This window comes from Myotis yumanensis, unplaced genomic scaffold, assembly GCF_028538775.1.
Source record: "Myotis yumanensis isolate MYYU_CA2020_CCGP unplaced genomic scaffold, mMyoYum1.0.hap1 SCAF_10, whole genome shotgun sequence".
Lineage (NCBI taxonomy): Eukaryota > Metazoa > Chordata > Mammalia > Chiroptera > Vespertilionidae > Myotis > Myotis yumanensis.
In genome coordinates this window covers 50535729-50559053 of record NW_027223761.1, presented here as the reverse complement: position 1 = coordinate 50559053, position 23325 = coordinate 50535729, and positions in this window count along the sequence as shown.

Genomic DNA, 23325 nt, shown 5'->3' with positions numbered 1-23325 from the left:
GTTCTCTATCTTTCCATTTTTAACAGGATTCAAAGAGATATCTAGTTTTGTGATAGAGTAGCTGCAACTGCAGTTTCCTTCTCTGGAATTCTCTGGAAATATGAACCCTGCCTCCTAGATTAATCTTCTCTTTTCTTATACTCACTTAGCTGTTTTAAAATATATATATTTTTAAACTGGGCCTCCATGAGAACACAAAAGGCTATTATATCCTTTGCAATATGTCCCTCAAAATAACTTGTCCTCATATAATTTTGTTAAATATACTATTTTTTTCATGTGGGTTCTCTTTAGACCTATTGTTTGATTAAAGATTGTTTTACTCAGTTTGAGAGAGGGGAAATCTACCTACACCTATAGCATAATTCCATTTTTGCATTTGAGTCTTGCATTACTGAACTCTCTCTGATAAATTGAGTCTAGGGTAAATTCAGTAACAACACTCCCTGTCTAATCATTCTGAGAGTGAATCCCCCAGTGGTAGCAAGCCACGTTTAATAAGAGTTTATTGCTACTTCCAATTTCAACTCCAACAAATAAAGATCTTGGAAGTCATCACTCATGTCCTTACATCAAAGAAATAGCAAAACAAACTAAAAATCAATGACTTTTTAACTCATCAGAGAATTGAGGTCATAGGGTACATCACCACCTCAAAATCTAGAGAGACAGTAAATGGAGAGAATCACAGTCCAGAACTTACATGGGGCATAAACCACTTGAGCCAAAACAAATAGGATAGGTAAGTGGTGATTTTGATAAGTTGCTGGAGGCTGAGTGTGGACCACACTAGCTTGAGAGTGAGAAACTACTTCACTCTTAGGAAGGCTTTGTGTCCAGGTACCCCACCAGGTTTTCATGGAAAGAGCTAAGAAAAATCTTTTCTCCTCTATGCAGTGGCAGGAGAAAAGTGACTATGTTGAAATACTCAAAGAGCATTTACCATAACAAAAACATACTCTTCTTTGGAAACACTTTGCCAGAAATTACCTCACCTACACAGAAACCCAATTACCCAACTCCAGCCCCCTTAGCCATTCTCTTTCACTTTAGGTGGGAAAAAAAGAGAAGAAACACTTGTGAAAGTCATAGCACAAGGACACAGGCTCACTATTAGAATAACATTTAATCATAAAATTATATAATTCTTTCCATTCCCCACAGTTACTACCATATCAACAGTGTCCCACCAAAATAACAGTGATAACAGTTGAAAGAGTTGCGAAGCAATCTATATACTTTTGGTTGGGGTGACACTGGTTCACAAAACCATACAAGTTTCAAGTGTACAACACAACAATATATCATCTTCACACTGCATCGTGTGACTATCACCCCAAGCAAAGACTCTTTCCATCTCCAGACCCCACTTTGCCCACCTCTACTTTCCCCCATCCCCCTTTACCTTTGGCTAGTACCACACTGATGTCTGTGTCCATGTGCTATGTATATATGATTTTTGCTTACTCCCTTCACCTTCTTTCAGTAGTACTTACAAAAATCTAAAGACAACAGAGATGACAAGAAAATAAAAGAGGACAGTGGAGGAATTTAGAGCCTCTAGCAACTATAGCTACAGCAAAAACTAAACATAGTCCAGCCCAGCCTGATTAACACCAAACTTCACGATAAAAGTCTATTTATTTCAGTTTCTGTTACCTGAAATATCATGTCCAGCTAATGACAATAAATTAAAACATGCAATGTCATAAGAAAAAGAGCAGTCTTATAGGACAAAAAGTTGGGGGGGGGGTGATATCTGACTCAGATATGGTGAAGATTTTAGAATTATTAGGCAGATAACTTACAATAACTGTAATTAGTAGGTTAAAAACTCTAATAAAAATAGGAAACAACATGCCTACTGAAAGAACTCCCAAAGGCCAAAAATGAAAAATTTGAACAATAATATGAATAATGTATAAAATAAATGCCCATGATTCCATATTAGTGTACATAAATGGTTGAATAAATCCATAAATAGTGGAGAATAGACAAACCATACAAATAACTTCAAAAAAATCTATGTACATGATTTCCCCTCAAGGAGGTGAAATCTAACTTCCACTTTATAAGTAATAGCTGTGAATAGTGATTTTTTTCCCTGAGAAAGACTGCATTGATAGGGGAAAATAAGTAATTGTACAGTGGAGAAATGAAAAAAACACTACCCCCAACCAGTCATTCAAGGTTAATATCAGCAATATGTCATGTTGATAGCATATGCCTTTGACATGACATTATGAAAATGGCATTTTATCTCTGTGGTCTTCTTCAAAACTCAGATGCCAATCTAATATCCGAAAAAAGCCACTGATATTCTACGAAATACATGACCAGTAACCTTCAAAGTTGTCAAGGTCATCAAAAACAAGCAAAGTCAGAAAAACTGTTGCAGAAACCCAAAGAAGACATGCCAACTAAATGCAATATGATATCCAGTAATAGGAAAAAAAAAAGGATATTAGATTTAAAGAGTGAATGAAATATAGACTTTAGTAAATAATGATGTATTAATAGTGATTATTTAGTTTTGACAAATGTACCACACTAATCTAATCTAATGAAAGAGAAACATGCAAATTGATCGTACCTTCACTATGCCCCAAGCCTCGCCCACCATCCAATCAGAGCGACTATATGCAAATTAACCCAAACCAAGATGGTGGCCAGCAGCCACAGGGTTGGAGCAAGCAGGAGGCTTGGTTGCCCTGGTGATGGAGGAAGCCAAGCTTCCCGCCTGCCCTGGGTGGCTGTGGCCTCCGCTCAAGGCAAGAAAAGTTTCAATTATAGAAGATAAATAAACCCAAGATAACTGCTTCCAGCCAGCCTCCACTGGGAGCATGGGTGGCTGGGGGCCATGGCCAGCCTTCAAACAGCCATCAGCCCCTCACCCAGGCTCGCCAGGAACCCCTGGGGGGACCCCCACCCTGAAGGGGATGTGGCCAGCCCGCAAACAGCCATCATCCCCTCACCCAGGCTGGCCAGGCACCCCAGTGAGAACCCCCACCCTGAAGGGGCTGTGGCCAGCCTGTAAACAGCCATCAGTCACTCACCCAGGCTGTACAAGCACCCCAGCAGGACCCCCCTTCCTGAAAGGGGTGTGACCAACCTGAAAATGGCCCTCTCCCCCTCATCCAGGCTGGCCAGGCACTCCAGCATGGACCCCCACCCTGGAGGGGGTGTGGCCAGTCTGAAAATGGCACTCAGCCCCTCACCCAGGCTGGTCAGGCACCCCAGGGGGGACCCCCACCCTGATCCGGGACACAATTCAGGGCAAACCAGCCAGCCCCTACCCATGCACCAGGCATATAATAAAAGGGCAATATGCAAATTGACCCTAACAGCAGAAAGACTGGGAATGACTGGTCACTATGACACACACTGACCACCAGGGGGCAGACACTCAGTGCAGGAGCTTCCTCCTGGTGGTCAGTGTGCTCCACAGGGGGAGCTCTGCTCAGCCACAAGCCAGGCTGATGGCTGCCAGTACAGTGGTGGTGGTGGGAGCCTCTCCCGCCTCCTCAGCAGCACTAAGGATGTCTGACTGCAGCTTAGGCCTTCTCCCTGCTGGCAAGTGGACATCCCCGGAGGGCTGCCGGGCTGCCAGAGGGATGTCTGACTGCCAGCTTAGGCCCAATCCCCCAGGGAGAGGGTCTAAGCCAGCAGGTAGGCATCCCCTGAGGGGTTCCAGTTTGCGAGAGGGCATAGGCCAGGCTGAATGACCCCCCCCCCCCCTCGAGTGCACAAATTTTTGTGCACTGGGCCTCTAGTATGTTATATGATTGGGGAAGCTGGTTAGGATTACATAGAAATTTTGTTCTTATTGGTAATTTTTCTTATAAATCTAAAACTATTATAAAATGCTTATTTTAAAAAGTCAACCTACATAAACATGATCATAATCTGAAATAGCCTACAGTCTGGTTAAAAGGTTGTTATGATATTTGTTCCTTTAAGACTCATTTTTCTAGTTCCAATAATTTACAAATAAATTATTCTTGGCTCTGAAGAGTAAGAGAAAAACAAGATGAAAGATGTTGATACCCCTATGAAGGCAAAATTTTCTTGGTGGCAGATAGTAAGGAGAAGTGGTCAAGAAGAAAAAGAAAAACATGAATAGCAATAAATAAAATTAAAACTCAGTAAGAGGATAGACCTAGGCTTGATGGAGTAATCATGAAAATTCTCTCTGAGACACAATGAACTAATATCTGAAAGATTTAAAAAGCAAGCCATGCAAATATATAGTAAGGAGTGATTTCAGGTAGTAGCAATATACTACATGGATACTAGGATGAATGGAGTTTATTGTGTTTGGAAAAGAGTAACAAGGGCAGTGTGGGTGGAGGAAAATTGGAAAGATGGAGGAGAGAGGAGGGAAGAGGAAGAGAAAAAGAGATATAGGGGGAGAAGTGAAACAAATACAGTGAAGAGAAGAAGAAAAATATGAATGAACTCAAAGAGATGAATCAAAGGAATATTATGTTAAAGTCATGAAAGCAATATTTGCATTTTATTCTTGAGTGCAATGAGTAACTTTTAAAGGATTTTAAAAGAGTATTAAATAACTTCGGCCAAAACCGGTTTGGCTCAGTGGATAGAACGTCGGCTTGCGGACTGAAAGGTCCCAGGTTCGATTCCAGTCAAGGTCATATACCTGGGTTGAGGGCACATCCCCAGTGGGAGATGTGCAGGAGGTGGCTGATCGATGTTTCTCTCTCATCGATGTTTCTAACTCTCTATCTCTCTCCCTTCCTCTCTGTAAAAAAATCAATAAAATATATTTTTTTAAAAACAAGAGTATTAAATAACTTCAAATGTGTACATTTTGAACTCTTGTGCTTTTCCGCCCTCATTACATCTCATTTTTTTTTATCTTTGTGTCTTCTTCAACCCTTTAAGAGAAATGAAATAGCAAGGCTATTAGAATTACATATATAACAAGAGTAAATAGGCTTTAAATTAGCTTTTTAGTTAAGTTCATGAGGTTCAGTGAATTAATTATGACATCGATTTGGCCACTCATAAATCTATTTTTAATTTTCTTTCTGTGTGGTTCCTTCAGTGATTTAAAAATAAAAAAGATCCACACAATGGTCTACTCCCATATCAAAGTCAAATGTTATTTTAAATGCCTATTTATTTTGAAGAATATGTATAATTATTTTCACAAAGCCTGATCCATATTACTCAATATTTTTTTTCGCTCACACCAGTGGAAAATGGTTTTAGTCACAAGAGTCAAACACTTTGGTACAATGTAAGGTAACAATAATAGCAATAAGACACTGCTTAAAGGTCACTGGCTTAATATCTTCAGAAAATAAATTTGAGGTGGAAAGCAAAGGTTCAAAATAAAAACATATGTACCAAGATTTAGTTGGAAAAAATACAGCAAGGCAGAAATTAGACACTAGGAAAACTGGAAAAGGGTAATTAATTATATCTTATGTTAAATGGGTAGTTGTTTTTGGCATAGATTGTGGATAATGTGTTACTCTAGGTAGCAAATCTATAATAATAAAAGTGTAATATGCTAATTAGACCAGATGTCCTTCCGAACATCCTTCTGGATGACCTTCCGGATGAAGCCACGGTGGTGAGGGCTGAGGCAGCTGTGGTGGCAGTGGGGGGTCCAACCCCCTTGCACAAATTTCATGCATTGGGCTTCTAATCTATAATAATAAAATAGTAATATGTTAATTACACTGGATGTCTTCTGGACATCATTCCAGATGTCCTTCCTGATGAAGCCGGGCTGGAGGGAAGCCAGCCTGGGTCCCGGGTGCCTGTGGGTACCAAGAGGAGGGAAGCCTGGGTCCCAGGTGCCGGAGGAAAGGCGATGCCAGCAGCCGGGGAAAGGAAGGCCTATTCTTGCACAAATTTTCATGCATTGGGCCTCTAGTTTTTATATAATACCCCAGTACTTGTTGGTATTATGGCAAGATTAGCTAGATGCCCACCTTAACATCATAACACCACCTGAGCTACTTTGATAGACCATTACAGTGAGCTCTAATCATTCCTTGGACATAGTTGAACCTAACCTCACTCAAGTGAGTCTTCTTAAGTGCAGCCCTAGGGTAAAGGCAATAGAAAAGATGATTGGTGTTTTCTTTGCATTTTTCATTTATTTCTAGTTTTAAGCATTTGGCAAATTAGATGCAATGGTATAATTTACAGGATTCTGATTTCAATTTATCCAAAAAATCATCATTTATATTTCTTATGAAGGGTGACACAGCCATCTACAAATCTTCTAAGCCTTTAATGCTATATATTGTTTTCTTTTTTAAAAAAATACCTTTATTATTGAAAGTATTACAGATGTCTCCTTTTTACCCCAATGAACCCCCCTCTACACCTCATTTGCACCAATTGCTCTATTATCTGTGTCCATAGGTTATGTGTATACATTTTTTAAACTGTCTCCTACCCACCCTACTTCCCTCTGAGATTCAGTCATCTATTCCATGCTTCTATGTCTCTGGATCTATTTTATTTATCAGTTAATTTTGCTCGTTGGATTTCACATATGAGTGCAATCATACGATACCTGTCTTTCTCTGACCAGCTTATTTTGCTTAGCATAATACTCTCCAGGTCCTTCCAAGCTGTCTTAAAGGGTAAGAGATCCTTCATTTTTATAGCTGTATAATATTCCTTGGTGTAAATGTACCACAGCTTTTTTATCTACTAATCAACTGGTGGGCACTTGGGCTGTTTCCCAAGCTTAGCTATTGTAATTAGCGCTGCTATGAACATACGGGTGCATACAGTCTTTCTGATTAGTATTTTGGAATTCTTAGGATTTATTCCTAGAAGCGGTATCACAGGGTCAAATGGCAGTTTTATTTTTAATTTTTTGGAGTGTTTTGTTTTGACATCTATATTCTTTAAATCCTTATGAGGGATGAATATATAGTTTGCTATTGCTTATAAGGAAAATGCATTCTCCCAAATGCTGTTTAATCTCTCTGAGGCTCATACAGCAGGCTAAAAATGCTAATACCCATCAAGAGATTTTTTTTTTAAATAGTGTTATATTTGGATAACTATATGACTGCCGATATAATATCTCTACTAACAATCTACCTTTTTCTGAAGAATTGCACACAAAATCACAATCCTTTAGATTGGTTGAGTCTAGCACAGGTTTTGTAATCTATTCTTGAGTCCCTCTGGTAGTAGAAAACATATTTCCCTAGGTCAGTGGTAGGCAAACTGCAGCTCGCGAGCCACATGTGGCTCTTTGGCCCCTTGAGTGTGGCCACAAAGTTTCATTCGCACTATATGTGAGCGCCCACACGTGGTATTTTGTGAAAGAACCACACTCAAGAGGCTGCACTTTGCCGACCACTGCCCTAGGTTATTCATGCTACCTTTGTGTAGAACTTATTTAACAAATGCTATTTTCCAAATTTTCTTCTGATTTCTTAGACGTCATCCACATAGATCTATTTTAATGTTGCCATTGTCATTTTGTCTCTAGGCTAATACTCACTCTCTTTCAACAGTTCTTTATATGATATGGTATGAAGTCATCACACAAGATAAATAAATTATTTGTAGAGTAAATATGTACATTTAAGGTACATACATACATGGTGGGGCAAAAGTAGATTTACAGTTTGAGTACACAAAACATATTTATTCTTGTATTATTTTATTAATTATTGTATTATTTTCCATATGAACATCTGTAAACCTACTTTTTCCCGATCCTGTATATGTGAGTCTGTGTCTGCACTGTTTATTTTACTGCATTCATTGATTTGCCCCTCACACCAATAGCACTTTTTAATCTCTGTAAATTCATAACATATATAGATATCGGGTAACACTACTTCTCCCTTTTTGTGGTTCTTTAATGTCGTCTTGCCCATATTTGGTCCTTTCCATTTCCATATAAAATTTGAAAAGTAGTTCACCAATTATCTCAAAAGAAATCTAGGGTTTTTAATTGATATTGCATTGAATTTTACAGGACAAAATGGAAAATTGACACAACATTTTGAGTCTACAATTCAGGAACATTTCTTATCTCTTAAATTATTTAGGTCTTCTTATTTTCTCTCCAGGTGTTTATCCAAAAATATTTTAAATACAATTATTTTATTTCAAAAAATTATTATGAAAAAATCCAAACATATCAAATATGATGTAAAATTACCTCATTTTCATATATATGTACCTTTGCTCATAAGAAACATTTGAAACTCCAGTTGCAGAACTCATAACTCTTCACTTTTTAATATTAATGTTTCACCATAAATCTTCTAAAAGCAAGGCATGCTCCATCATGCCAGTACAATTTACCATATTTTTCCATGTGTAAGACACTATTTTTTTTCTAAAATCGTTAGACTGAAAATCAAGGACATCTTATAAATACATGGAAGTCAGCCAGGGATAAAGATGCGTGCCTTAGCTGCCCATATCTTGTCAAACAGGCTCCCTCCAATCATGAGCCTTATAGTTACTGATGTCAGCTGATGCACTAATTGGAGGTGGAGGTAGAGAGTGCACAGATGCAACAGGGACCAGAGCATTCTGAGATCATAAAGATGTCAAAAAAGAAAAAGAAAAATGCCAGTAAGCAATTGTCTTATTCTGCAAAATTCAAATTGAATGTAATCAACTATATAAAAGACCCAGGAAAGAGCTGCAGAGAAACAATTTGGACCTCCTCCAATTGAGTGTATGATAAGACAGGGGAGAAAACAGGAAGAAAACTTCTGAAGATGCCAAAAAAAGAAGAAGGCCTTAAGAGGAAAAACCAGCAAAATGGGCAAACGTGAAGCAGGGGCTTAAGACTTGGATTATGGAGCAGCGCCAGAATAGTTTTTGTGTGTCAACCAAGCTTAGTCAATCTCAGGCAAGAATGTTTGCAAGTGAAATGAACATTTTTGATTTTACAGGAAAGCCAAAATAGTGCTTCAATTTCATGAGGAAAGAAGGGTTGGCCATAGAACCAAGTTAGCTCAGAAAATGCCACCAGTTTATGAGAATGATCTCACATATAGAGACAGTGATTCAGAAGACAGCAGTGATACAATAGGAGTTGAAGAAATTGGTATGTATGGAACTAATAGTGATGAAGAAGAGAGCAATGATGCAACAGAGGCTGAATAAAGTGATATGCTCCATAATATCATAGTATTGGTATGTAAACATTACCTGTGGTAATTACTAAATAAAATTGTGTTCTGTTTTATGTTTAAGGTATTGATTTTTTACTTTTGGGTTGGAAAGTAGGGGGCATCTTATACACAGAAAAATACAATACACATTTAAGATATTTAACATCCTATCTAATAAAGAGGGAATATGCTAATTGACCCTCACACCACCGCAAAGATGGTGGCGCTCACAGCCAATAAGGTGGAAATATGCTAATTGACTGCCCCATCCTCAAAGATGGTGGCACCCACAGCCAATAAGGAGGAAATATGCTAATTGACTGTCACACCCTCAAAGACGAAGGCGCCCACAGCTGCAAGATGGTAGGCAGTGGAGGGCAGTTATGGGTGATCAGGCCAGCAGGGGAAGGCAGTTGGGGGCAACCGGGCTGGCAGAGGAGGACAGTTGGGGGCGATTGGGCCAGCAGGGGAGCAGTTAGGTGTTGATCAGGTTGGCAGGGGAGTGTTTAGGGGGTGATCAAGCTGGCAGGCAGAAGTGGTTAGGGGCAATCAGGCAGGCGAGTGGTTGAGAGCCAGCAGGCCGGGATTGTGAGAGGAATGTCCGACTTCTGGTTTAGGCCTGATCCTTCTAGGATCAGGCCTAAACCAGAAGTCAGACATCCACCGAGGGGTCCCAGATTGAAGAGGGTGCAGGCTGGGTTGAGGGACACCCCCCTCCCCCCCAGTGCACAAATTTCGTGCACCAAGCCTCTAGTTATTAATAATGGCATCTAATATATTTTTCCTATATTAAAATTTCCCATTTAATAAAAAAAATAAAGTGTTATAGCATTCTATTCTCTAGGATCTTATCAAGATTTATACTTTGTTCAGTAAATATTTTATAGTTTGTGTGTGTGTATGTTTCTTGTACAAATTTTACAATGTATTTGTTATGTGTTCTAATGTATTGAATGTTTTCCTAACGTATAGTTAATTATCTCAATTTGTATCATTTTAAAATTGATACTTTTATATTTTCTATTTGAATACTTGGTTTATGATAAGTGAAACTGTAGATTGGCTGGTAAGGAAGAAAATTAGTTAAAATAGTTATCCATGCATAGAATAAATTAGACCATTTACAAAAACTAGTAATAGATATTAACTTCTGATTTTATAGATCTATATATGAAAGATAAAAATAAAAATATAGGTAAAATACTTCATGACTTTATGCTTAGGCAAAGTATTCTTAAACAGGATCCAAAAGGCAGAATCATAACAGAGATTGAAAAATTAGATTAAATTAAGCATAAAGATTGCTAGTAAAAAATAATTAGGGAATACAAATCCAAGTCATAATAAGAGAAATTTTTTAGTATGAATATGCTAACCAATGTAAAGATACATTGTCTCTCATTCTAGTATTTCTATTTTTCACCAAAAATAAAATGTCATAAAATAATGTTGGTTCCCAAAATAAAGGCCTGACGGTCTTGACAAATTATGCTATAAATGAAAAATCCAAATAAAGATACAGTGCTATTTAGTATAATATTAATGTTATAATAATACATTTTCTAGGCCATTCTTTTTCTCTATATTACCAACCTGGGCCATCTAGAAACCTTGACTAATAAAATCAGATTATTTATGCCTCTCACTTGGGTTAACTAATGACTTTTTAAAAAATCAAATGTAATAGAGTAACATTAATTAATATATGTTTCAGATATATGAAAAAGGGCCAATGACTTTTAAAAAATGATTTTAGGTGATACAAATCTAAGTATTATGCATACATTGTCTTTAATCCTAACATGAATCCAATTATTCGTTTTAATTCTCACCCAGGACATGCTTACATGGTTACATATATAGATAGGAAGGAATGGGACAGAAAGGAGAGAGAGAGAGAGAGAGAGAGAGAGAGAGAGAGAGAGAGAGAGAAAGAGAGAAACATCAGTTTGAGAGAGAAGCATTGATTGGTTGCCTCTTGCACATGCCCTGATCAGGGATCAAAACTGAAACCTAGTTATCTGCCCTGACCAGGAATGCAACCTGCAACCTTTCTGTGCACAGGACAGTGCTCCAACCAACTGAGCCACACCTGCCAGGGGTCTGACTAATGTTTTTATAAGAATAAAAACTGTGGTTCTATAAGTAGTATAACTAAGAAAATCAAATGCCTATAAGGTTTCAACTAAGTGAGTAGAGGAGGTGATAAAAAAAGCTGAACCAGAAAAAGCATACATGTTCTTTATTAAAAAGGCAGCCTTTACAAAGCACCTGTGGCAAATTATTACAATTCAGGCCCTATATATTTTTAATTTAATTTATTTGAGTTACATTGGTCAATAAAATTATGTAAGTTTCAAGTGTAGAATTCCACAGTACATCATCGGTAGATTGTATTGTGTGTTCATGTTGAATACCCAAAGTTGACATTCAATACTCTTCCATCACCATTTATCACCCTTTGCCCTCTTCTACCTAACCCCACACCTCTTTCCCTCTGGTAATCAGTATACTGGCGTTGTGTCTGAGTTCTATGAGTTTTTTTCTTTTCTTAATCCCTTCACCTATTCCACCAAGCCCACCAACTCTTATGCCCCCATGTATTTTTTTTAAAGCACCAAAGTTTTTTTTATTCAATGTTGAGAAAAGGCAAGGATATTTGTAAACAGGATGTGAGATGAAGTAAAGCAATTGTGTTCTTTTTCAAATATGTGCTAGTAACAATTTAAAGGTGATACATAAAGCAGCACACACACACATTTTTTGGTATGACATAAACTGTGAAGGCAGATGCAAATACCTATATATATAAAAGGCTAATATGCAAAGTATCCCCTCGGGAGTTCAAACAGGAGACCAGGAGTTCGATCGCTCACTATGATGTGCACTGACCACTCGGGGGCGGGGCAGAACGAAGGAAGGCCCCAGCTGGCAGCCGGCAGCCAGAAGGCCCAGATCATCCCTGATCACTAGCCAGGCCTAGGAACCCTACCCGTGCATGAATTTTGTGCACCAGGCCTCTAGTATTTTAAAAAGTGGTATTAAAATAAGTACATACTTTTATAGATTAAAAAATTAGTACTACTTGGAAGGATCTATTTATTTGAATGTATTCCATTATTTATTTGCTAGAAATGTTACAATTTTCTGTATTAACAACTTTTTCCCATGTCATAAATTTGTATAAAATGTAGTGCAAGGTTAAAAAATGTGCCACTGTGATATTTCTGTGACTGACTATCATATCTGTGGAACTGCATTAACTTCTTGCCTTTAATCTCATGTCCTCTAATTCATCCTCCACACTGTCTGTGAGCAATCTTTTAAAATGTAAATTGGATGATTTCACTCTCCTTCAAGTTATTCAGTGTTTCTCCACTCTCTTGAAGATAAATCTTAATTACTTCATATGTCATATACAGCCCACCAGTGTTAGTACCTGTCAGGGTATGTTCTTCTCTTCCATCTCTTACACATTCCCTTTACTATAACACTTATGCACTATAAATAGCTCTCTGAGGGTACCATGTGCTCCCCTATTACCTTTCACTATCTAGATGGTACTTTCTCCAGCATCCACATAACTCTTCCTGGTACTTCACCATGCACACCTTCTCCTGAAAAATCAATATGCTTATTTACTGTTTTCTTTGTAAATTTGTTTTAATGCCCCTCTGAGTGCAGTGCCCCTCCCACATTTCACCCATTACTTGTCCCTATGCATTTCAAAGTCAGTTTTCCTTTCTGTGTTTCTATACTGTGTTTCCTCATGTTAAAGCATTGGCAGGATATCTAATACAAATTTTGTGCACTGGGCCTCTAGTATACAATAATTAACTAAAAATGGATCAATGACCTGTACACACTGAAATCATAAAACACTATGAAAAAAAATCATAGAGATAAATTAATGATTTTAGATTTGGCAAGGAAATTTAGATATGACCTTGTTAGCATAGGGATCTAGCTAGTTAGTTAAGGAAGGGGGCAAATGGGATTGTACATTAAGCCTGATTCCTAGGAAGCCCCATCATTCACAAGCTTTTCAGAGGACAGCTGCATCCTTCCCTGAAGGCACTTAATCCCTTTAGTGGGCAAGAAGAATTGGCTTTCTAATCTCCCCTGGGAAACAACCAGCCATTATTCAGGATTACCAAGGGAGGGGTAAAACAGCAAAGGGAATTCCTTTGCTAGGCTTATGCACAGTAGAAAGCAAGGTGGAGCCGGGGGAGATAAACGCATGTGTAGTAGAAACCAGATGAGAAGGCAAACTTTGGGTCAAAGCCAAAATGGTAACATAAAGTGGTGGAGTCGCCCAGGAAAATAATTGAATTGGATAAGGGACTCAAAATCCTGGGAGATCCAGGAAAGGGATTGGTTAGGGGGAGGGCCCAGCACAAGCCCATGAAAAGCCAGGAAAGATATTGTTTAGTTTGAAAGAAAGCCTACTTTCTCCCAAGCCCCAGGTAACATAATAAAAGCTTAATGGAGGCCCACCTACGTAGCACATGTTCATTCGTTTTTTGCCAATTTCTTAGAGCAAGTGCTCTTTGTGTCCCCATAGCAGTCCTGTGGCTCCAAGCATATGTCCAAGTGTGGGTCCAAGTGTGGCTCCCTGTGGGGGCTCCAGCAGAGCAGAAGCACAACCAGGGGCAGAGACTAGGCTGGACTACCAGAGCCCTGGGTGATGACGCTGCAATTCTAGATATTGACCCTCCTGGTGGGCACTAAGTCCACCAGGCCCAGGACTTCTGCAGAAAGATGAAGCTAAGCCACCTGGCTATTTATAAGACTTTGGGCACCTGAGGACAGTCCTTTGTTTTTGCTCCAATAAATCTTGCCAATATACCTCATCCTCCTATCTGTGGGTCCCCAAAGTGCTTTTCTTGTGGCTCTTTCAAAGAAGTAGTTGCAATCATTATTTTGCATACATTTCCAGAGTTTTGTTTGCCAAGACACATATACATATATACAAATTCACATTCATAAATAAAAGCATACACATTTCTACATCATACTCTGTCAACTAAAAATAAATTCAGAGAATATCGTCATTTGGCACAAATAAACCACCTTCTCCCATGATATTGAATTATATTTTATTGTAGATATGCAGGGTTTTATTAAAATCTAGAGGCCCAGTGCATGAAATTCATGCACTGGGTGGTGGGGGAGGAGTCCCTCAGCCTGGCTTGCGCCCTCTCACAGTCTGGTAGCCTTCAGAGGATGTCTGACGTCCTTAGCGCTGCCATGGAGGTGGGAAAGGCTCCCACTACCACTGCTGCACTTGCCAGTTGTGAGCCTGGCTTCTGGCTGAGTGGCGCTCCCCCTGTGGGAATGCACTGACCACCAGGGGGCAGCTTTTGCGCTGAACATCTGCCCCCTGGTGGTCAGTGCACATCATAGTGACCTGTCATTCTGCTGTTCGGTCTATTTTCATATTAGCCTTTTATTATATTAGATAATAATCAATCCAAGCACTGTCCAGTCAGAATGGGCCTCTGATCAATCAGAGAAAACACTGGTGTGACAGTGCCACAGAACAACATCAAAAATATTCAGTAGTTTATAATTTCAAGCATTTATTCCCATCTTCAGTTTAAGATCCACTGGTTTTGAGTTCAGGTAGCTTCGGTGTTTCTTACTCTGTGCCCGAGTCTACAAGAAAGACTTCTTGCGAAATGTTCTCACTGTGGTTGGCAGGAATGCAAGAGTTTCCCTAGCACAAAGGCACATTTGGAGCTTCATACGTTCTCAAGGCTCATTGGTGAAAGCAAAGTATATGACCCAGGGCCATCACTGGAAGAGCAGGATATGAAGAAACATTTGTAAGCAAAAGCTGCTCTTTATCAAACTAAATATTGGTCCTGTATGGATATAGCACAATTCCATTAAACCAATTATATTGATGCATGCATATACTGCCTCTATTCTCTGACTAATGTAAACAATGCAGTAATGAACAAGTTTTTACTTTCAGCTTTGTACGTTTCTATGGTGATCAATTCGCAAAAATGGAATGTCAGGGCCAGAAGATGTGTAGTTATTTTGATGAATCTTGAATTCCAAAGAAGTTGCTTAAATTTACACTTCCATCAGCAATGCTTGTGAATGTTGGGTTCTTCACATTTTTCCCCGTTATGTAGAAAATGATAAATTGCTATTTAATTTGCATTTCTATAGTTTCTAATAAGCTTGAGCAATTTTACATATGTATATTTCACACAGCATTTCTGTTAGTTTTAACTGCCTATTTGTTATCCACTTTCTATTAGATTATTATCTTTTAAAAATTATTTGTTTTTTATATGTAAATATGAACTGTTTACATATATATCTATAAATAAAATTTACCCTGTTTCTACATACATGGATTCGTGGAGAAAATTTCCCCTACTGCAAGCCTGGGCAAAGGGCTCCACAGAACATTTGGAGAGCTTGAAATATGTCCTCTGTAGTTCAGGGATTATAGTCTCATATTTGAAAAGCCAAAGACATGTGAAACTGTGCCTTGTAGCCGCCCTGATAATGGCGAGATTTCTGTACTGGGAAAGGCTGTATTTATCAAGTTTGGGTGGCTAAGAATAAACAAGTATTTTTGAGGGAAAAATGTGGACTATATAATGGAGGAAGTACTGAGAAAAGGATCCTAAGTGAACAGACAAAAATCCTATAAATTATAATGAATATAACCCTGGTCAGTGTTGCACAATGAATAGATCTTTGGCCTGCACACCGAAGGGTCTCAGGTTCAATTCCCATCAAGGGTGTATACCAGGGTTGCATGTTTGATCCCCGGACCTGGTAAGGGAGCTTATGGGAGGCAACCGATTCATGTGTCTCTCTTACATTGATCTTTCTCTCTCTCTCTCCCTCCTTCCTCAGGTGAGTATTAAACAACAAAAAATTACAATGAGTATAACACAATGGTACTGTAAAAGAAAAATATGGCTAAAATTAGTAGAGTTTAGTCCAATAACTGAGGACAATTCTATATTATAAAACATATTATTATATATGTACTACCATAATACATCTATTTTATGAATAAACATTTTATTAAAATAAAAATGTATGGATAATTTCTCAACTTAATTATATATATGTATATATTCAGGATTATAGGAGCATGTATGTATATCTTAAATCATATAACATGATCATTCTAAATAAATAATAGAAATACCTGCACTAATTTATAAATAAGACATTGTTACTCATTACTCTTAATAAATATTATTCTAGATTCACTATTCAATTTAATTCAACAAAAACTGAATTAGAACTATAAATGTTAGGAAAGATGTTATCTTTTTATATATTGAATATAATAATATAATTTTATTAAACAAAAGAATCAATCAAGTAAAGATAAAGCTAGTACATTCAAAAACAATAAAGTGACTGGATACTAAATACAAAATCTAAGATTCCTAAATCACTTTCACCATTTATTCCACAAATATTCTGCATAGAAAAAAAATAATTATCCATTCTCATAGGTATGTCATTATTTTAATTTTATTTCCTTAATGAAAAATTATGTTGAATGTATTTTCACAAGCTTATTTGCCATATGTGTATCTTCTCTGGTGAGGTGTCTATCCAAATATTTTGCCCATTTTTAATTGCATTGTTCATTTTCTTATTGTTAACTTTTTAGTTTTATTGTGTATTCTAGATAACAAGTTCTTTATCAGATATGTATATTGCAAATATTCTCTCAATTCTATGCTTTATATTTTTATTATTTAAACAGTCTCTCACAGAGACATATTAAATATTAACTTCAAATATCTCAGTTTCCATTCATGGATTATGCTTTAGGTATTGTATCTACAAGGTTATTATCAAATTTAAAATTACATAAGTTGTCTCTAGTTTTCCGCTAGAACTTTTATATCATTCCATTTTACATTTAAGTTTATGTTCCATTTTGAGAAAATATTAACAAAAAGATATAAGGCAGATGCCTGGGCTTGCTTATTTATTTTTATATATGGATATCTAATTGATGTTGAAAAGATTGTCCTTTATTGAATCATCTTTGCTACTTTGTCAAAGATAAGTTGACTATATTTGTGTGCATCTATTTTGGGCCCGTTTTTTTGTTTCATTGATCTATGTATCATTTCTTTCACAAATACTGAACTTTTCTGATTTCTGTAAATCAATCTTGAAATTGGATAATATGAATGTTGTTGGTTGAAATTAGGCTCTTCCATGGGATTGTGAGGAAAGCATTTCAGGAACCCACGCACAGGAGACTGTGGTGTGGCAAGTTTTATTCGTGATGCGAAATCAAGAGTTCCCCTCCTGAGTTCCCAAGGTCCCATCTCTGTCCATCCCACCATGGAAAAAGTCTTCATCAAGGCCCCAAAAAAGGCCAGTGTCCAGAGTTTCTGCTTCCTATTAAAGCTTAGTCCTTCAGAGTTCTTGAAGCCCACTGCGGGCCCAGGTAGCTGCTGGACCTGCATGGTCTCATGCTCCAGGGTGAGAGAGAACATGCCAAAACATGGGGCCAGTGGGGGTCACTAAGTGAGAGTGAGAGCTTCTTTTTCACTTGTGATTTATAGCTAGGAGTTTTTTTCAAAATAACCAATCAACTTCTCAGGCTTTTGTGGTCTTATGATCAATGATCCCTTTCCCAGGTTAGACTGACAGATCTCTATGTCCATCACCTCCCCTTGCACCATTTTGATTTCTATTGAACTTGTGTTTACCTCCCCCTCCATTGTCCTATCTCTTTCCCCAGTGATTTGTGGTGAACGGACTGGTGGTTCCCTGGGTGGGGTTGGGGCAGGAGGGCTGCAAACAGTAACTTTCTAGTGAAACAACAGGCTCAGTGTCCCAGCCCATTAGGGTCAATAATGTCTGATTCCTTTTGCATCCTTCTTATTAATATTTAGCTAACTATGGTAACATGAGTACTTCAACTTTATTCCTTTCAGTACTATGCTTAAATACTCCAATCAAAAGACATAGGGTAGCTGAATGGATAAGAAAACATGACCCATATAAATGCTGTCTACAAGAGACCCACCTCAGAACAAAAGATTCACACAGAATAAAAGTGATGGGATGGAAATGGTTTTTCCAGGAAAATGGAAATGAAAAAAAGCTGGGCTGGCAATACTTATAGCTGACAAAATAGACTTCAAAGTGAAGGCCATAACAAGAGACAATGAAGGCCACTACATAATACTAAAGGGATCGATCTAACAAGAGGGCATAATCCTGGTAAACATACTAGTATATGTACCCAATACAGGAGCATCCAACTTCTGGAGGATTTTAAGGGAGAGATGGACAGCAATACAATCATAGTAGGTTGACTGTATTTCAAGGTATTGTTTCATGTTATCTAAGTTATCAAATATATGACATAAAATTGTGTTATTCTTTTATTAACACTTTGACATCCATTACTCAGTAGGGATGACTCTGACTCCTCTTTCATTTCTATTATGTGTCTTTTTATCCCTTGGTTAGACAGCATAGAATTTTTGTCAATTTTTATGGTCTTTCCTAAGAACCAGTATTTGGTTTGTTGAGTGCTCTGTTTTTCTCTTTTAAGTATTATTTACTTCCATTCTAATTGTCATTAGTCTTTTTTCTGCTTGCTTCAAGTTTAAAGTGCTATTATTTCTCTAATTTCTTAAAAAGAAGGATTCAGGGATCAATTTTAGAAGTTTCTTCTTTTAGATTTTCAATTTTATAGTATAAATTTCCCTCTAATCATTGCTTTTGCTGCAAACAAATAATTTTGATAATTGTTCCCTAACATAAGGTTCTATAATGGGGAAGACAGCATGTTTGACCAATACCTTCCTCAAAGTTTGTTTTTCAAGCCTGTGTGTGCTTATTAAAATAATGGTTCAATGTCAGTATAAAATAGATGGAAAGAATTGGTGATAGGACAAAGCTGAGGTACTCAGAGGACAGATATTGCAGCTCTCAGGTAACATATTAAGGTGTTTTTACTTTACTATAATTACAATGGTGAGTTATTTGAAGAATTTTAAATGAGATAAAAATTTGAAAAAAAAAATTGCTTTGACTTCTGTGTGAATTGATTAAAATAGAACAATACTGCATACAACATAATCAAATAGCAAAATCACACAAAAATTCAAGCAAATCAAAACAGCTAGTTTTAACCCCTTTTCCTTTATGGATTATGCCAGCATCAGTTGAGTGGTATATTAAATAACCCGTGTTTATTTCCTAGGACAATGACTTGATCAAAAAATTTAAGTATGTAAAGGGAACATACAATAGATGCCTGATTAGTTTCTTTTGCTTTATGCTTATATTTGATAAAGAAATATGTTGTATAATCTTTCTATGATTACTTATCAATATTTAATTATATGGGACTAGATTATTCCCTAAAATGTAAAAAGTAGGAAGTAAAATTATCCTAAGTTTTTAGAAATGTGTCTGTATGTCTACGTGAAGAAATGGAGACTTTCCCAGTTTTTGTTACATCTCAGGTTTACAATTATAACCTCAAGACCTTGGCTGGCAACTGTGGAATAGCCTAACAGTATAGCTAAGGTATGGGTGACGTCACCCTGTAGGTGTAGGCAGGAATATATTTTTAAAATTCTTTATTGTTTAAAGTATTACATATAGTTTCCCCCATTGACTTCTCCCCGGCCACCCCTACCCCCCAGCACATACCCTCACCCCTCTAGTGTCTGTGTCCATTGGTTATGCTTATATACATGCTTATAAGTCCTTTGGTTGATCTCTTGCCACCCTCCCTCCCCTGCTTTCCCTCTGAAGTTTGACGGTCTGTTCAATGCTTCTATTTCTCCGGATCTATTTTTGTTTATCAGTTCATAGTGTTCATTATATTCCACAGATGAGTGAGATCATGTGCTATTTATCTTTCTCCGACTGGCTTATTTCACTTAGCATAATGCTCTCTGGTTCCATCCATGCTGTTGCGGATGGTAAGAGGTTCACTTTGTTGTTTTTTTTTTTTTTTTCTTTACAGCAGCACAGTATTCCATTGTGTAGATGTACCACTGTTTTTTAATCCACTCATCTGCTGATGAGCACTTAGGCAGTTTCCAAATCTTAGCTATGGTAAATTGTGCCGCTATGAACATAGGGATGCATATGTCCTTTCTAATTGGTGTTTCTGTTTTCTTGGGATATATTCCTAGAAGTGGGATTACTGGGTCAAATGGGAGTTCAATTTTTAATTTTTTGAGAAAACTCCATACTGTTCTCCACAGTGGCCGCACCAATCTGCATTCCTATCAGCAGTGCATGAGAGTTCCTTTTTCTCAGCATCTTGCCAGCACTTGTCGTTTGTTGATTTGTTGATGATAGCCATTCTGACAGGTGTGAGGTGGTACCTCACTGTTGTTTTGATTTGCATCTCTCAGATGATTAGTGACTTTGAGAATGTTTTCATATGTCTCTGGGCCTCTGTATGTCCACTTTCAAAAAGTGTCTATTTAAGTTTTTTGCCCATTTTTTTATTGAATTGTTTATCTTCCTTTTGTTAAGAAGTATGAGTTCCCTATAAATTTTGGAGATTAGGCCCTTATCAGGTATACCATTGGCAAATATGTTCTCCCATGAAGTGGGCTTTCTTGTTGTTTTATTGATGGTTTCTTTTGCTGTGCAGAAGCTTTTTATTTTGATGTAGTCCCATTTGTTTATTTTCTCCTTAGTTTCCATTGCCCTAGGAGCTGTATCATTAAAGATATTACTATGACATATGTCTGCTATGTCATATTTTGCTGCCTATGGATTCTTCTAAGATTTTTATGGTTTCCTGTCTTACGTTTAAGTCCTTTATCCATTTTGAGTTTATTTTTGTGTATGATATAAGTTGGTGGTCTAGTTTCATTTGTTTGCATGTATCTGTCCAATTATCCTAACACTGTTTATTGAAGAGACTGTCTTGACTCCATTGTATGCACTTGCTCCTTTTTAAAATATTAATTGAGCATAATGGTTTGGGTTCTCTGTTCTATTCTATTGGTTTGTATGTCTGGTCTTGTGCCAGTACCAGGCAGTTTTGAGAACAGTGGCTTTGTAATACAGCTTGATATCTGGTATTGTGATCCCTCCAACTTTGTTCTTCTTTCTCAGAATTGCTATGGCTATTTGGGGTCTTTTTTTATTCCAGATAAATTTTTGGAGAGTTTGTTCTAGGTTTGTGAAATATGCTGTTGGTGTTTTAATGGGGGTTGCATTAAATCTATAGATTGCTTTGGGTAGTATGGACATTTTAATGATGTTGATTTTACCAATCCATGAACATGGTATATTCTTCCATTCATTATGTCTTTCATTATCTCTTTTTTCAATGTCCTGTAGTTTTCTGAGTATAGGTATTTTACCTCCTTATTTAAGTTTATTCCTAGGTGTCTTAATTTTTTTTGTTGCAATGGTGAGTGGGATTGTTTTTTGGCAGGGATAATTCTTGATATAGGACTCAGATTTCTCTTTGGCAATACTTCCATCCAACAACATAATTGAAAAAAATAGGTGTTTATTATTGGATGACTATTTGATTTCAGCTAGGCCAGAAATAAACATCATGGACTGTTACACAGGGTAGGGTGCATAGAAAATAATTTCTACCCTCTTTTTCTATATACAAGACGAATTAAAGTGCAGAGAATTTAAGTGACTTAATCCCATATGCAGACCAAAATCAGCCATGCTGTAGTGGAAAACAGAGCACAATATTGTATCTGGTTTCATATCTCACCTTTATCATTTACTGTGCATGTCTTAATTATGTTTATTAAAATAATTAAATTTTAGTTTTACCATTTGCGTAGTGGTGAAAATAATCATACCTATCTTTTAGGGTTTACATGAAATAATGTTCACTATGTGCTTAATTTACTTCCTGGCACACAGCATACACCTAATATATCTATTTATCATTGTTATGCTATTATTTTGGATATAGATGGCTATATCTATATTACGGTTATACTGACACAAGCAAGAATGGTTTAGAGAGCTGAGGCTAGGCCAAAAACATTAGAAATTATTGAGGACAGCTTAGGAAACTAAGATCATTTCCCAAGGGCAAAATAGAAAGGAGAACAATGTGATCACGAGGCATTTGAAACTGAAGGGAATTAGCAACAAAAGAGGAATAAAGTAAGGGATACCTTGAGTGGCAGATAAAATAGAATCAAGCTGCTTGAACTCCAGTTTGCTGGTACTGATATCAGGTAGAGACCTTCAATGGGCTATTCCAGGATTGAAACCTGATTTCCTGACCATCCAAAAATGTCAAGCCTTGACTGTCTGGAATTTATGATCCCCAACAATAAACATTAAAATTTACCAGTAATAATTTAAAGTATTATTACCGTGTTATACAAGGTTACATTAAGTCCATAAGTTAACTTGAAATTTTCAACATAAAATGAGCAAATTTTTCTCAATAATATGAAAGTCTCATCTTATAATTTATTATACATATTATAATTTGAATTCCAGGTATGGGAATATAGTAATGCAAATTAATAATAAACTTTAAGAGAATTTAATAAAATGTAATGAGATATTTTAGTCCAATAACATATAAAAATAGAAACTCTTTTCTATTTTTAAAAATGAAATTTCTATTTATTACTATAGAGCTTACATTTTTAATTCAGTTAAGAAAATTAAGTTTTGAAAGTGATGAGATTTTTCCAAGTTTCCTGCCAGAAAGAAGCATAATCAAGACTGTAAACACCTTTGCTCATGTATTATGAATACCAAGTTTGGTGTACTCTCTGTAACTTAATATATTTCTGTTGAGCAAGTAGACTAATTTAGCTATAAGGATGCCAATCTGGTCAATCACATTAAAGATATTTATTATGATTTTTTCAAAGTCATTTCAGGTATGACAGTTCAATGGGAAAGCATAAATTAATGGCAGGTATTTGTATATTTTTAAATATATTTTTATTGATTTCAGAGAGGAAGAGAGAGGAAGGGAGAGATAGAAACATCAGTGATGAGAGGAATTATTGATTGGCTGCCTCCTGCACATTGGACCGAGCCCGCAACCCAGGCATGTGCCTTTGACTGGAATCGAACCTGGGACCCTTCAGTCCACAAGCAGAAGCTCTATCCACTGAGCAAAACTGGCCAGGGCTATATCTTTTTTTCAACTATAATTTATATTCAATACTAT